Here is a 13,475-nt window from a genome sequence, read left to right as displayed (position 1 = left end):
AACTGGTAGTGTAGTCTCAAGTTGAGTGAAAGGCCAAGTGAGTAACTAGTTAATGCTTGCCTCAAACATTCTTAGCTTTACCAGTTGCACTCTATTTCAAACCGGTGTCACTGTCTGCTAGTCTTCTGAAGTGTTTGTTGTCAAACCGGTTTAAGAGAAATTGTTTTGTATGTACTGATTCACCCCCCCTCTCAGTACCGGTTTGGTACTATTTTCTCATCATTGAGTTATCATGTTGGACTTCAAGGAGGCGCTTGGGAATCCATATGGTTTTTTACTTTTCTTTATTTCGTTGTTCCTTGGAACACATTACTTCTACCAGTGACTAAGGAACCCATATCGCTTTTGAATTTTCTTTCTTATTCTCAATGGGCCTTTGTGACCTTTTGGATATTTATTTTTCTCTTTGGATCACATGTTTATTTGTTTTTACATGTCAATTAGATGGGACATGTTGATCCTTAAATATGTGTGGTTTTCTAGACTTATGGGTTTGATGCTTGACACCCACATTGCTTGGAAGGGGAATGTGATTCATGAGTGGATATGAGTGATATGAAGGTCTTTTGGATGGGTTGATGTAAGTAGATGATGAGAAGGTTCTGAAAGATGTGTGCCTTTGCTGATCTTGATTTATGATATGATATGTGGATTGTAAACTAGTGGATGAAGGAATGTATGGACCTAAGATGGATGGAAGGGATGAAGGGAAAGGTACATATTGTACTTAAATTTTGTAGGGATACAAACTTCTTGAGAGTAAGGTATGTTGTCGAGACCATGACAATCAAGATTTGCTTGGATAAAAAGGGATTCTAATGTACCTTGTTCATGTATGCCTAATCCTTTACCTTGATCAATCTTTTGATCAATGGGACGCTCATTGCTTTGGGAAGAAGGGGTGAGTCCATTTCGAGGTGGATATGAAATGAAAGAAATGATAGCATCACAAAGTATAATGGACCCAATTGAGATGAAGGAACTCATTTGACATGTAAGAGTTTCATGAATAGCTTGCACAAAGGTGTTGGGATCATGAGGGGGACAAGGAGGATTGATGGGATCTTTAGGTGACATAGGAGGAAAAAAAATTCATGTAGGGAGATGGAATCTTGTGGGGGACATGGAGGATTAATACATGGAGATGAAGGGATGCAGGGATCTTGACGAGGACTAGAAGAATGATGAGATCTTGTGATGGATATGAAGGTTAAAGGATACTTTGATCTTGACTTGGAAGGGGATTATTAGACTTCATTGTAAGGGTGTTTTGGTCTTGATTTTGGATGGATTTATTCAGAAGGGTGGAAGGGATGTCATGATATTGCTTAGGAAGCATTGTGTCAATAGGACTTGAAAGGACAATGTGCTCTTGAGGTAGATAGGGATCACCTTGGATAGGATGCTCAGGGATACTGGGATCATCAAAGGAGAGATCTTGGTCAAATTTTGGATGCAATGCAGAAGATTTAAGATATCGATCTTGATCTATTTGAGGACTTATTTCTGTATTCTCTAGATTATTCTTTGACAAGGGGTATGATTTTGCATATGTATGGGTGATTTTGAAAAGGATTCAATGTTTGGACATGAGGGAGATGGACTTTACATGGAACTCTTTATAATGGGAGCATATGGTGGTATTGGGTCTTGCATTTCTAAAACATGGAACTTGCATCATGAACTGGATTAGCTTGGAAACCTATTGTGGTTAGTCCTTGGGAGGTTGCATCATTGGATGCCTCATTTGCTAGAATTGGTGTAGATTGCTCTTGTGAAACTTTAGGGGGTGAGGAAATGGTGGGAGATATGTAGGCTACTTGAGGATCAATTTATTTATAGAAGGTGGGTGTGTCATTGGTGAGATTAATTTGAAATGTGTCTTTTATAGATATAGGTAGATGATCATGTTCAAAAATAGTCTCTTGTGTATAACCTAGTTGTTCAAGGAAACTGTCGAGAAGTTTAGGTTAGCGTCTTCACTATTTGGGTGATCTTGTTTGTGATATCAATTCAACATTTGCATGTTGCAAGGTATTTGTTGATTGACCTTGTTGCACAATAGGTGACACATTGACTATGTTTAGTTGATGTCCAAAGGGTGGCATGTTTGTAACTACACTTGTATTTCTTTGGGACACCCTTGATGGTGCATTTGAGGACATAAGAGGATATTCACTGACATGTGATGTGATTGAAGGCAAAGTGAGTTGTGTAATTGTATGTGGCCTTGGTAGGGGTTGACTTATTTGAGCATTTGTGGTTGCTTGAGAAATGCATGGTTGCACACCTTGAAAATTTGGTTCAAAATATGGTGGTGGTCCTAGTTGAATTATACCAAACTTTGGATGTATGATATTACTCCCTAGTTGTGTCATGTTGAACTTGGATTGTGTTCGGTGGAATAAATTTTTATTTGAGATATGATTGAATGAGGTTTGATCTAGGATTTGATGAAATGCGGTTTGATATGAGACTTGATTGAATGAGGTTTTATGCGAGACTTGCTCAAATGAGGATTGATATGGGACTTCATCAAATGAGGTTTGATATGAGACTTGATCAAATGAGGTTTGATATGGGACTTGATCAAATGAGGTTTGATTTGTGTTCATTGTTGGAAATTGATTTTCCATGTTTATTTATGAAAGGAGAGCTAGTATGTTTGATTGTGCGATGAGAGCTTGTACGTCAATTGGCTCAAGGTTTGGATTTAGACCTTTATATTTTTGAAATAGTTTGGACATCTAGGATCTACTCTTTTTCATTATTTTTCACTTTTTGTTCTAAGATCTCTATTTTTCGAGATTGTTTTTCCTCTAGTGTTGGAGAACTATGGATGACATTTATTTGGTCACAATAGGTTTGATCCAAGTTTTGGGACATGTATAAGTTAAATTGATATGATTAATTATTTGATTGCAATCATATGGTCTTGTGAGAGTTGAAAGGTTGATATGGGGATGATGCTCTTTCAATTGGAGGGTCGTCTTCTCTATGACACTAGTAATGCCGAGTCATTATGTTTGTTAAGATCAAGGATGTTTGGTGATGAAATTGAGCTAATGTTTTAATTTCTTTGTTGAACTTTTCTTGAAAATTTGGGATTTTGAATGAAATGAAATGCAACTAAGGATGACAAATGCAACCCTTATATTAATTTGGGATTTTTTGAGATTTTGGAAATCTTTAAGAATACAAATCTAAAGGTGTAACCCTAAGAGATTGAATGAATTCAAGACCTTTAAAGGAGAAAAAGACAAAATGATGGATAAGGACAAATTTGTACCCATTGCTAGATTGATGAGCTAGGGTTTGACTTGGTAATGATTGATAGTAGATGAATTATGATAAGGTATAGACTTCTTAAATATAACTTAAGATTTGGTCCTCAGACTTGATGTTTTAGGATTTTCAAAATCTACTTTGTGATCTAATTGCAATATTAGGATAACCTAAAATGAGAATTTGACTTAAATGGTTATGTGCGAATAGGAATGGAAATGAACTAATGTGAAATATTTAAACTAAGGAATGTACCTATTTGAAGATAATGAGAGATGAGGTAATAATGATCCTATGACTTAGGAATATGAGAATCATATGCAAAGATTATCCTAAGATGATTTTGGGATAATGCAAAAGGGTGAACCTAAGATGTAGGAAGGATAATGATTATGTAAAGCTTATCCTAAAATTATTTTGGGATAATGCAAAAGGGTGAACCTAAGATGTAGGAAGGATAATGATTATGCGAAGCTTTTCCCAAGATGATTTTGGGATAATGCAAATGAATCTAGGACTAGGATAAGGACAAATATGCAAATCTAGTCTAAAATTATTTTGATATGATGTGGAAATGCATCTAAAATGTAGGATAGTGACAATTATTCAAAAGATATTCTAAGATGAGACCTATGCAAGGTTGAAACATATTAGATTTCCTATGTTGTGGAGTTGTAAGATCGCAATGTTTGACACTATTTTGGATTTTGTAATAAGATTTTGAGTTTGAATTCACAACGTTTTAAGTTTTAGACAAAATTTTAAGTTTGCAATGTCTGAGGTTTTATTTTTGATTTTGAGTGGGGATGTTTATTAAAAACACTCATATAACACAATAGACATAAATGATTTATTGATTTCTTGACTCCGGAACAAAACGGAGTAATGACTAAAAGGGGCCAAAATTAGCCCAAATGTAACGTCACTAGTTCTAACAATTAAAAGCACTTGAAAGCATGTACAACTTAGGCTAGAAAGAGGATACTACTCGTTGAGGCCCTCGCTACATAGAAATACCATAGAAAATGTGGATATGCATAGAGAGTTGGCGACACTGGCTCCCCCACCACGACACAGGCACACCAGATCTCATTCCTCGAAGGTTCATAAACTTTTTTGAATGAGGAATTTCATGCCTCGTGATGAAGGGTACATGAGGGGTATCTATGAGATATGATATGTATTCCTTGAATCATTAAGCATGGGTTCCGAGTTTTCTAGAACAATTGGTTCTTAGTTATTCTTCGAGGAAAAAATCCACATAACAGATTCACAAAGCAAGCTACTTAAAGCTCTTACAACCCTTATCAGAAGACCCAAATTCAAGTTGCACTCTAGCTATATGGGCCTTTTGCGAAGCCTTTTATATAGTGTCCCAAAGAGAAATACCACTAGAAACCCACTCTGAGGTGATGAAATCCCCAAAGTTGTTTAAATTTTTGAAATACACTATGAGGTGATATAATCCCCAAAGATATTTCTCAATAAAAGAAAAATTGGGTGTCATTGACACTATTCTCTTTCACCTAAGATCTCGAAGGCAAGGGGAGAGGATGCTTAGTGCAATTGTGGGTCCAACCTACACAGTGCAAGTGCACAAGACATAGAAAACACACATTCATTCCATTACGAAGATTAAATGCTTTCTAATCTATGAAAAAACACACAATTTGTTTGGGGTTATAAATCTTTGTCAAACATCTTGCACCAAACTCATTAGTAGTTTGTTTGTTTTATTCTTCATCCCACGAGTGCCAAGGGTGTTGCACAGATCATCAATAACGCAATTTTTTTTATACTAACTTGAATTAGAAACTTTGCTAAACTAATTGACAAAACCAAAACATAAATCGCTTTCACCTAGTCAAATGTGCAGAACAATGACTTAACTGCCCATATCAGAGGCCTAACAACACAAATTATGTCTTCAAATGTGTAGAACAGAGGCCTAACAACACAAATTATGTCTTCAAATGTGTAGAACAGAGGCCCAATTACATAGAAAGAAGCTTCAAGTGCACAAAAAGAAACTCCAAATATGCAACCCTAGCTCCACCTACAAAATAAACAAGTAAATTAGCTAAAAATGCCAAATTGATGAAACAAAACCCTCATCAAGCATCTAAGTATTGAAATTGACTAAAATAGAATTGTAATTTTATCTAGGTTGTCGAGGAGTTGGTTGAGGAGCTTGATTTTGTTGTTGTTCAAGTGCCCTTCGAAGAGTGTCTTTGAAGCATTGTGCTCTTTCTTCCTCTTCCTCTGAAAAACATTGTTCGCATGTACTCTGCATAGCTTGTTTTTATTTTCCAAATGTGGGTATTCAATTCAAAAAATGATATCCTTTTGTTCGTCTTGGAAACCCAAATTTTGTTGAAGTATAGGGGTTACGTTCTCAAATGGGAGAATCATTTTGACTCATTCTCTTAAACTTTAACTATATTTGAGATCCTATTTGTAAAATCAAATCCTAATTAAGCTAGATGAGGGTTCATTTTAATAAACTTGCAAATTGAAGTGTGAAATTTGTTGTTCATTCAATCTCATATTTAGAGTATGTGAGATTCATTTTAAAACCCTGTTTGAAAATTGAAGCAAGAAATTTTTGTTCATTGAAACCCTAATTAAGTTATATGATGATTGTAGTTCATTTTTATCAAAATTGCAAAATGAAATGAAGAATTGAAGCTAAATTGAGATACCAATTAGACTAGATTCCTCCTAATCATTTAGCAAATTGAAATGGAAAATTGATTCCAAATTGAACCCTAATTAGACTATGTGATGGTTTATTTTAACACCTTTGTAAATTGAAATGTGAAGTTGTTATTCATTCAAGTCCTAATTAGGCTATGAGATTGTGATTCATTAAAACCCTCTAATTAGACTATATGCAATTTGTGATTCATTTTAAACCATTTAATCAATAAATTTGATTGTTAGGCATTTATATCAAATTGAAACTGTTGGTGTAAATAAATATTCATTTTGGATATTATTACACTTTACTTAAGTTAACTTAGGATAATGCATCTCTTTGTAGTTTGGATTTGAGACACTTAGGGAAGTGTGCACATAGGGATAGAGCTTGTAGGAGAAATTCCACCTTGTGTGGTCTTATTTTGCTGTTACATTCCACATTCAGTGGGTCATCCACCTCTTGTGGAATATTATATTATTTCTCCTACCTACCCCTAGTATTTCTTACCTACCCTTGTTTCTCATTGAGCCACATGTCATATTTGTGTGCTCATACATCCATATGGCCTTGCCTATATAAGCAAGCCTATATTCATTGTATTGGTTAATCCAGTTGATCATTTGCATATTGATGAGAATATAGTTTGTTCTTGTCATTCTATTGTCTCTTTTCATGCTCTTCATTGTGCCCTTGATCTTGGTAAAATCCTACATGGTATCAGAGCTATTGGGGCTTCATTGATTAGTTTTTTGGAGACACTTTGGAGGCTTCTATTTTCGGATTTGGGGATTTTCATTTTTTGGGGCGTCGTACAACGATTTGGACATCACCGTTGAATCCGGGAGGCCGTTTCCATAAATTTCGACTATAAAGTCGACCTATTTTGGTGAGAAATTTTTTTCCCCCATCTTGACTATTATCGTACAGATTTCGAAATTTTTTTTCAAAAAATTATTTTTCGAAAAAAAAAAAATTTGAAAATAAAAAAAGGCAAATCAAAAAAAAAAAAAAATTCATTTTTTTTTTTTTTTGGTATTTTGGGGGTCCGCAGACCCCCCGTACCTTGCGTGTGCTGCAAGTCGCAGGCGTACCTGCTGTCGAAGCCGCCGCCACCCGTACTCGTCCTCGAGCCCCGCTCACCAGCACCGACGCCCAGTTCTCCCGGCTTCCACTGCGCCCCGCTGCCGTCGCGTCCCATAGCCACCGCCGCTGACAACTCAGACCACCCGCCGACCGCCTCGCTCCGCCGCCGGCCTCCTCGGCTCTCGGCCGCCGGTCTCTCCTCCGACGACACCTTCCCCCCGCCGGCATCAACTAAACCGACGAACGCACGTCCGCCACGTGGTAGGCGACCACTAGCCCGCAGTCGACTCCCGTACATCTAGTCATCCGCCATGCAGAGCTGACATAGACCACCCAGTCAACAGTCCGTACAGTACGACAGCCCAGTCAGCTGCACAGTCACCGCACACAGTCAGCGTGTCTGTACGGTACAAATGCCCAATCAGCAGGGAGATGAAGTTTTCACGACGGTCATACGACCGTCAAATTTAAGATAGTGAATTGCTGATGTCAGCGCCACATCAGTTGCTTTTTGAAATTTTTTGATCCCCTCTCCATTGAGCTTTTCAGTTTTGCAGTCCAACTTTGAAAGGCCATATCTTGCTCATTTTTGCTCCTTTTTTGGTGCAATTTTTTTTGAAATAGGTAAAAATTTCATGATCTTCGCAGTGGTGTGGTTATTTTTTGATTTTGGTGCATACGTTTTTCAGAATTTTTGGATTCTCTCAACTGTACCTATCCAATCCTCAATTATGCAACTTCAAAGGCCTCGTTTGAGCTCATATGACCTCCTTTTCAAGTGTCCTTTTTTTTGAAAGTGCATGTTTCTTCGTCTACTTTCATAATCTATGATCAGATTTCAGAGATTTTGAGTGGAAATTGTACTTTCAGATATTGGTCTTATTTGGCCTATTAGGTACTTGTAAATTGCTTGGATCTTAGTTAGATCTCTTGCATTATCAGTTTGAGTCTCTTTTGGCCTTATTGAGGCAGTTGTAAAATTGTAATCAGAAGTCCACTTTTCCATCTTTTGCAAGTGGCCCATTGTATACGCACTAATTATAAAGTGCCAAATCATCACTTTTGGGGGGGGGGGGTTCCTTGATTGAGTGATTTTGGGGGGGTGTCTTGTGTGATTGTGCCTCTTTTTTATGCTCTTTCCATTTTTGTTGCAATGAGTCCTAATAAATGTCCACCTTTAACTCCACATAATTATGCATCATGGAAAATTAAAGTATGGAGTAAATTAATGGAAAAGGGTCTCACACATTACATAGATGGAACAATAACAACACCACCTGATCCTAAGGTTGATCCAAATGCTCAATTAGAATGGCTCACAAAGAATTGCATGGCTCTTGGAACTTTGCGCAAGTATGTATCAGATGACCTCATTTTTCACATTGAGAAGTGTAAAACAATCAAAGAGGCTTGGGATATGTTTTAGAAATTGTATGGTCAGGTTGATGAAATTAGAGGCTATCAGATTGACAATGAGCTCACCAACTTGGATCCCAAGAGTTTTGATACAATCCAAGATTATGTCACCAAAGCAAATGAGCTAAGAGCAAAGCTTAAGGATTGTGGAATTGACAAAAAGGATGCTCAGTTGATATTCAACTTGTTGGACAAGCTTGCACCAGAATATGCAGCATTTGTGTCTAGCTTCCAAACTCATCGTTTGACAGTGGGGAGTTCTTATGTTATGCCTTCATTTGATGCTTTCACATAAATGTTAATATTGGAACAATCTAAGTTGTTGAACATGGGGTTTCTCAAGTCTTCAAAGTCCAAGGCTTTGGTGGCTAATCAAAGGAATCAAGGAAGTCAAGGCAAAGATTCCAACAAGAAGAAGAAGCACTCTAAGTCTAAGCCACACCAGGAAAAATGACAATCATCCTCTCCATCCCAAGGTGATTTTTCATCCTCTTCCAAGAAGGGGACACCACTTAAGAAGGATAAACCAACTTGTCCATATTGCGAGAAGTATGGTCATGATGAGCATTGATGCCACACAAAGCAAGTTGATGAGTTAACTAATCTTCTCAAGAAAATCAACATCAACTTGCCATCGGCCTACACAAAAAAGGATTCATCTCCTTCCTCTTCCTCACATTCTAAGGGAAAAGGGCAAGCATTTGTGGCTACAACAGGTTCTTCACAGCAATGGATACTTGACTCGGGTGCCTCATATCACATGGGTTCTACAAAGGAGCAGTTTTCTTCATTGGAGCCATCTAAGGTACCTCACATTTACATAGGTGATGATACACAAGTAGAGGTTGCAGGGAAAGGTTCAGTTGACATGGATGATGGAACATTTGAGAATGTTCTCTATGTTCCTAACTTGTCTACCAACCTTCTCTCCATCTACCAAATCACTCACTATGGGAATGGGAAAAAGGTTGAGTTTACACCAGATTCAGTTGTGGTAAAGGAACTTGATGATGATGCCTTGGTAGCAGTGGGACAAGTCAATGACAACTCAAGGCTTTATTCATTCTCCCACTTTGTGCCAAGTTCACCTTCTAGGGCCTTGCTTACTCATTCAAATTCAGAAAGTAAGCTATGGCATGAGTGGTTTAGGGAAGCATCAGGGGTTCCTGAGTGGGACCAAGCTATGGAGGAAGAGTATAGTTCCTTGATGAGGAACAACACATGGGATTTAGTCCATCTCCCTAAGGGGCGAAAGATGGTTCAATGTAAGTGGATCTATCGGACCAAGTTTGCAGTGGATGGTAGTGTGGATAAGTATAAGGCTCAGCTTGTTGTGAAAGGTTTCTCGCAAGTTGCAAGTGTTGACTATACTGAGATGTTTGCACCCATAGCCAAGATGAACTCCATTCGTTTGACACTTGCTATTGCTGCAGCTCATGGTTGGGTTGTACATCAGATGGATGTGAAGAGTGCTTTTCTTCATGGTGTTCTTGATGAGGAGATTTATATGGAGCAGCCACAGGGTTTCATCCAAGATACTTCCTTGGTTTGTAGACTAAGGAAATGTCTCTATGGCCTTAAGCAGGCCCCCAGGGCTTGGTACGCCAAGATGGATTCCTTTCTTCTCTCCGCAGGGTTCACTAGGTGTCATTCTGATCCAAATGTCTACATTTTGAGACAGGATGACTCTCACTTGATACTTGTGCTCTATGTTGATGACTTGATCATTACAAGGAGTACTTCATCCATCATTAATAGGGTCAAATCTGCTTTGCATGACAGATTTGCTATGACTGACTTGGGTCTTTTGCACTACTTTCTCGGGATAGAGATTTCACAATCACCTTCTGGGATTACACTATCACGGCCCAAGTATGCTCTTGATCTACTTGTACGCTTTCATATGGCTGATTGTAAGCCTGCTCCGACTCCCTTTCTTTCAGGAGTCAAGCTTGAGGCTCAGTGTTCTTCTCCACCAGTTGATGCCACTTTGTATCGTCAGCTTGTGGGTAGTCTCATCTACTTGACTCATACACACCCTGATATTTCATTTGCAGTTGGCATGGTTTCCCGCTTCATGCAGGACCCACATGAGCTTCATTGGAAAGCCGCCAAACGCATCCTTCTTTACATCTAGGGTACACATCACTATGGGATTCACTATGCAGCAAGCACAAGACTTTGCTTGGTTGGTTACACAAAGTCCGATTGGGCTGGCGATCTTGATGAACGTAAGTCTACTTCTGGTTACAGTTTTCACCTTGGTTCGGGCCCCATTTGTTGGCAGAGCAAGAAGCAACATGCTATTGCTCTCTCTTCAACTAAGGCTGAGTATCGAGGCGCTATTAACGCAGCGACTGAGACCATTTGGCTCCAGCAGATTCTCACAGAGTTTGGTTTCACCACTCCACGACCGACAGTTCTAGATTGTGACAATCAGAGTGCTATTGCAATCTCGAAGAACCCGGTCCAGCACCAGCGGACCAAACACATCGAGATTCATATGCACTATATCTGAGAGCTCATTCAGGAGTAGGTCATTGATTTGCAGTATTGTCCTACAACAGAGCAGGTTGCTGACATATTCACCAAACCTTTCACCGAGAGTAAGTTCCAACAGTTGTGAGCTCTCTTGGGGGTGTGGGATGTGTCATTAGGGGGGGTCAGCTGACTTCTCCTTCCTCTCTTATGGGGGGGACTTTTTCCTCTTTGAGGTTTTGTCCTTCTTCTTTGAGAGTCTTTTGTACATTTATCTCTCTTTTGGGGGGGAGTTTTTTTTCCCACTGGGTTTTCTCCCTTTCTCCGTTTGTGAGAGATTGCATTGCATAGTTTTGCTTGCAGTTGCATATTGTACATGGGTACCTATCATGGCCTAGTAGCTGGGACCCATCTTGCATTGTTGACTTGAGTCTTCATTCCCCTAAGTTGCACTTAAGGGGGGGTGTTGGTGTAAATAAATATTCATTTTGGATATTATTACACTTTACTTAAGTTAACTTAGGATAATGCATCTCTTCGTAGTTTGGATCTGAGACACTTAGGGAAGTGTGCACATAAGGATAGAGCTTGTAGGAGAAATTCCACCTTGTGTGGTCTTATTTTGCTATTACACTCCACATTCGGTGGGTCATCCACCTCTTGTGGAATATTATATTATTTCTCCTACCTACCCCTAGTATTTCTTACCTACCCTTGTTTCTCATTGAGCCACATGTCATATTTGTGTGCTCATACATCCATATGGCCTTGCCTATATAAGCAAGCCTATATTCATTGTATTGGTTAATACAGTTGATCATTTGCATATTGATGAGAATATAGTTTTTTCTTGTCATTCTATTGTCTCTTTTCATGCTCTTCATTGTGCTCTTGATCTTGGCAAAATCCTACAGAAACCCTGCATGCAAATGTTAGATATTCTGAAACCTTGCATGTAAGAAATCTAATCATAGAAATTTCATGTTAGAAACCTAATCAGAAAGAGCCCTGCATGCAAGAAATGATCAACAAAATTCAAGCACAATAGTCAAATGCGCTAGAAATAGGGCCAACTACACAGAAACAAAGGCCAATTATGTAGGAAACAAGGTCAACTGCGCATAACAGATGCCCAAATGCATAGTTATAGGCTCCAAATGCATAAGTTTGGGGCTCAATTGTGTAGATCTAGTTTTTGAATGCACAAAAGATGTAAAGTTTGATTGTTGATTCTTGCATGAAATTAGAAACACAAAATGATCAATTTTGGATGCTTTCATGTTGGGTTCATCAAAAAGTTGACTACAAAATCGAGAACGAATGAGCATGAATTTTCTAAGCTAACCACGAAAACTAAACAACATGCAAAATAATTTAATATAAGCAACAAATCTATCAAAACAAAGGGTAATTGAAAGAAACACCATTAAATTCATAATGAAAGATTGTTACACTCCTTTAATGGCGCTTTGCTACTTCTTCTTTCTTCTCTAAAGTGGATATGCTGCTCTCAAGTTGCAAAGTGTACTAACATAAATGAAAGCAAGGATAATGATAACAGAATACTAGAAATTGTGATTCCAAGATTATTTTGATAGAATAATAGTGAGAAGACTAGAAAATTAATTGATCTGAATGAAGAATGAGGCCCCATTTTACAAATATTTGGATTTAATTGAATGACCAATATCAATTTGATTTTTGGGAAGTTAAATGGACATGATCAAATGCAATGGAAAGTTGCCATTAAGAAGATGAGCTAAAATGAAAAAAAACCAAAGAGATCAAGCATATCAAGGAAAGAGGATAATATGGAGAATTAATAAATAAAATTTATTAATTATTTCCACATGAAAAGTGAATAAATACGATAAATTAATAAATATATTTTTTAATTATCTCCACCTAGGAAGAGGACAAATATGATAAATTAATAAATATTATTTATTTATCTTAGAAGAATATATTTATGAAAGATGCTTAATTAATTAAACCTAGGAGGGAACCAAGTCAAATTGATATCAAGGGACAATGATTTGGTCAAATTGAATCAAATTGGGAAGAATTGGAATAATTAGCCAAAATGAGTTAAAGGACGGGAAATGAGATCGAAATGATGTCATAAGACATGAAATGGGATTAAATTGATGCCATTAGAACATGTTTTAGGACAAAATGATATCATAGGATCGAAATGGGGATGACATCAATGGAATATGTTTTGGGACAAATTGATATGATAGGATCAAAATGGGGACAAAATGATATCAATGGGATAGGAAATGATTAAATTGAAGGAGAGTAGAAATGAGATAGGATCAATGAATGAGAAAATATGTTAAAAAAAGGAGATGTAGGTGTTGACCAATTTTTAGTGTCTACACATAGTATAGAAGAAAGGTTAATAGTTTCACTCTTGAATGTAACAATATAAGAATATAAAGAAAAGCCAAGATTGTAGAAATGTGTATAGCAACAAATTAACAAGATAATTGTAAAAGTTGAATAAGCA

The sequence above is a fragment of the Cryptomeria japonica genome, chromosome 2, assembly GCF_030272615.1.
Source record: "Cryptomeria japonica chromosome 2, Sugi_1.0, whole genome shotgun sequence".
Classification (NCBI taxonomy): Eukaryota; Viridiplantae; Streptophyta; class Pinopsida; order Cupressales; family Cupressaceae; genus Cryptomeria; species Cryptomeria japonica.
Note: the sequence above shows the minus strand (reverse complement) of the source record.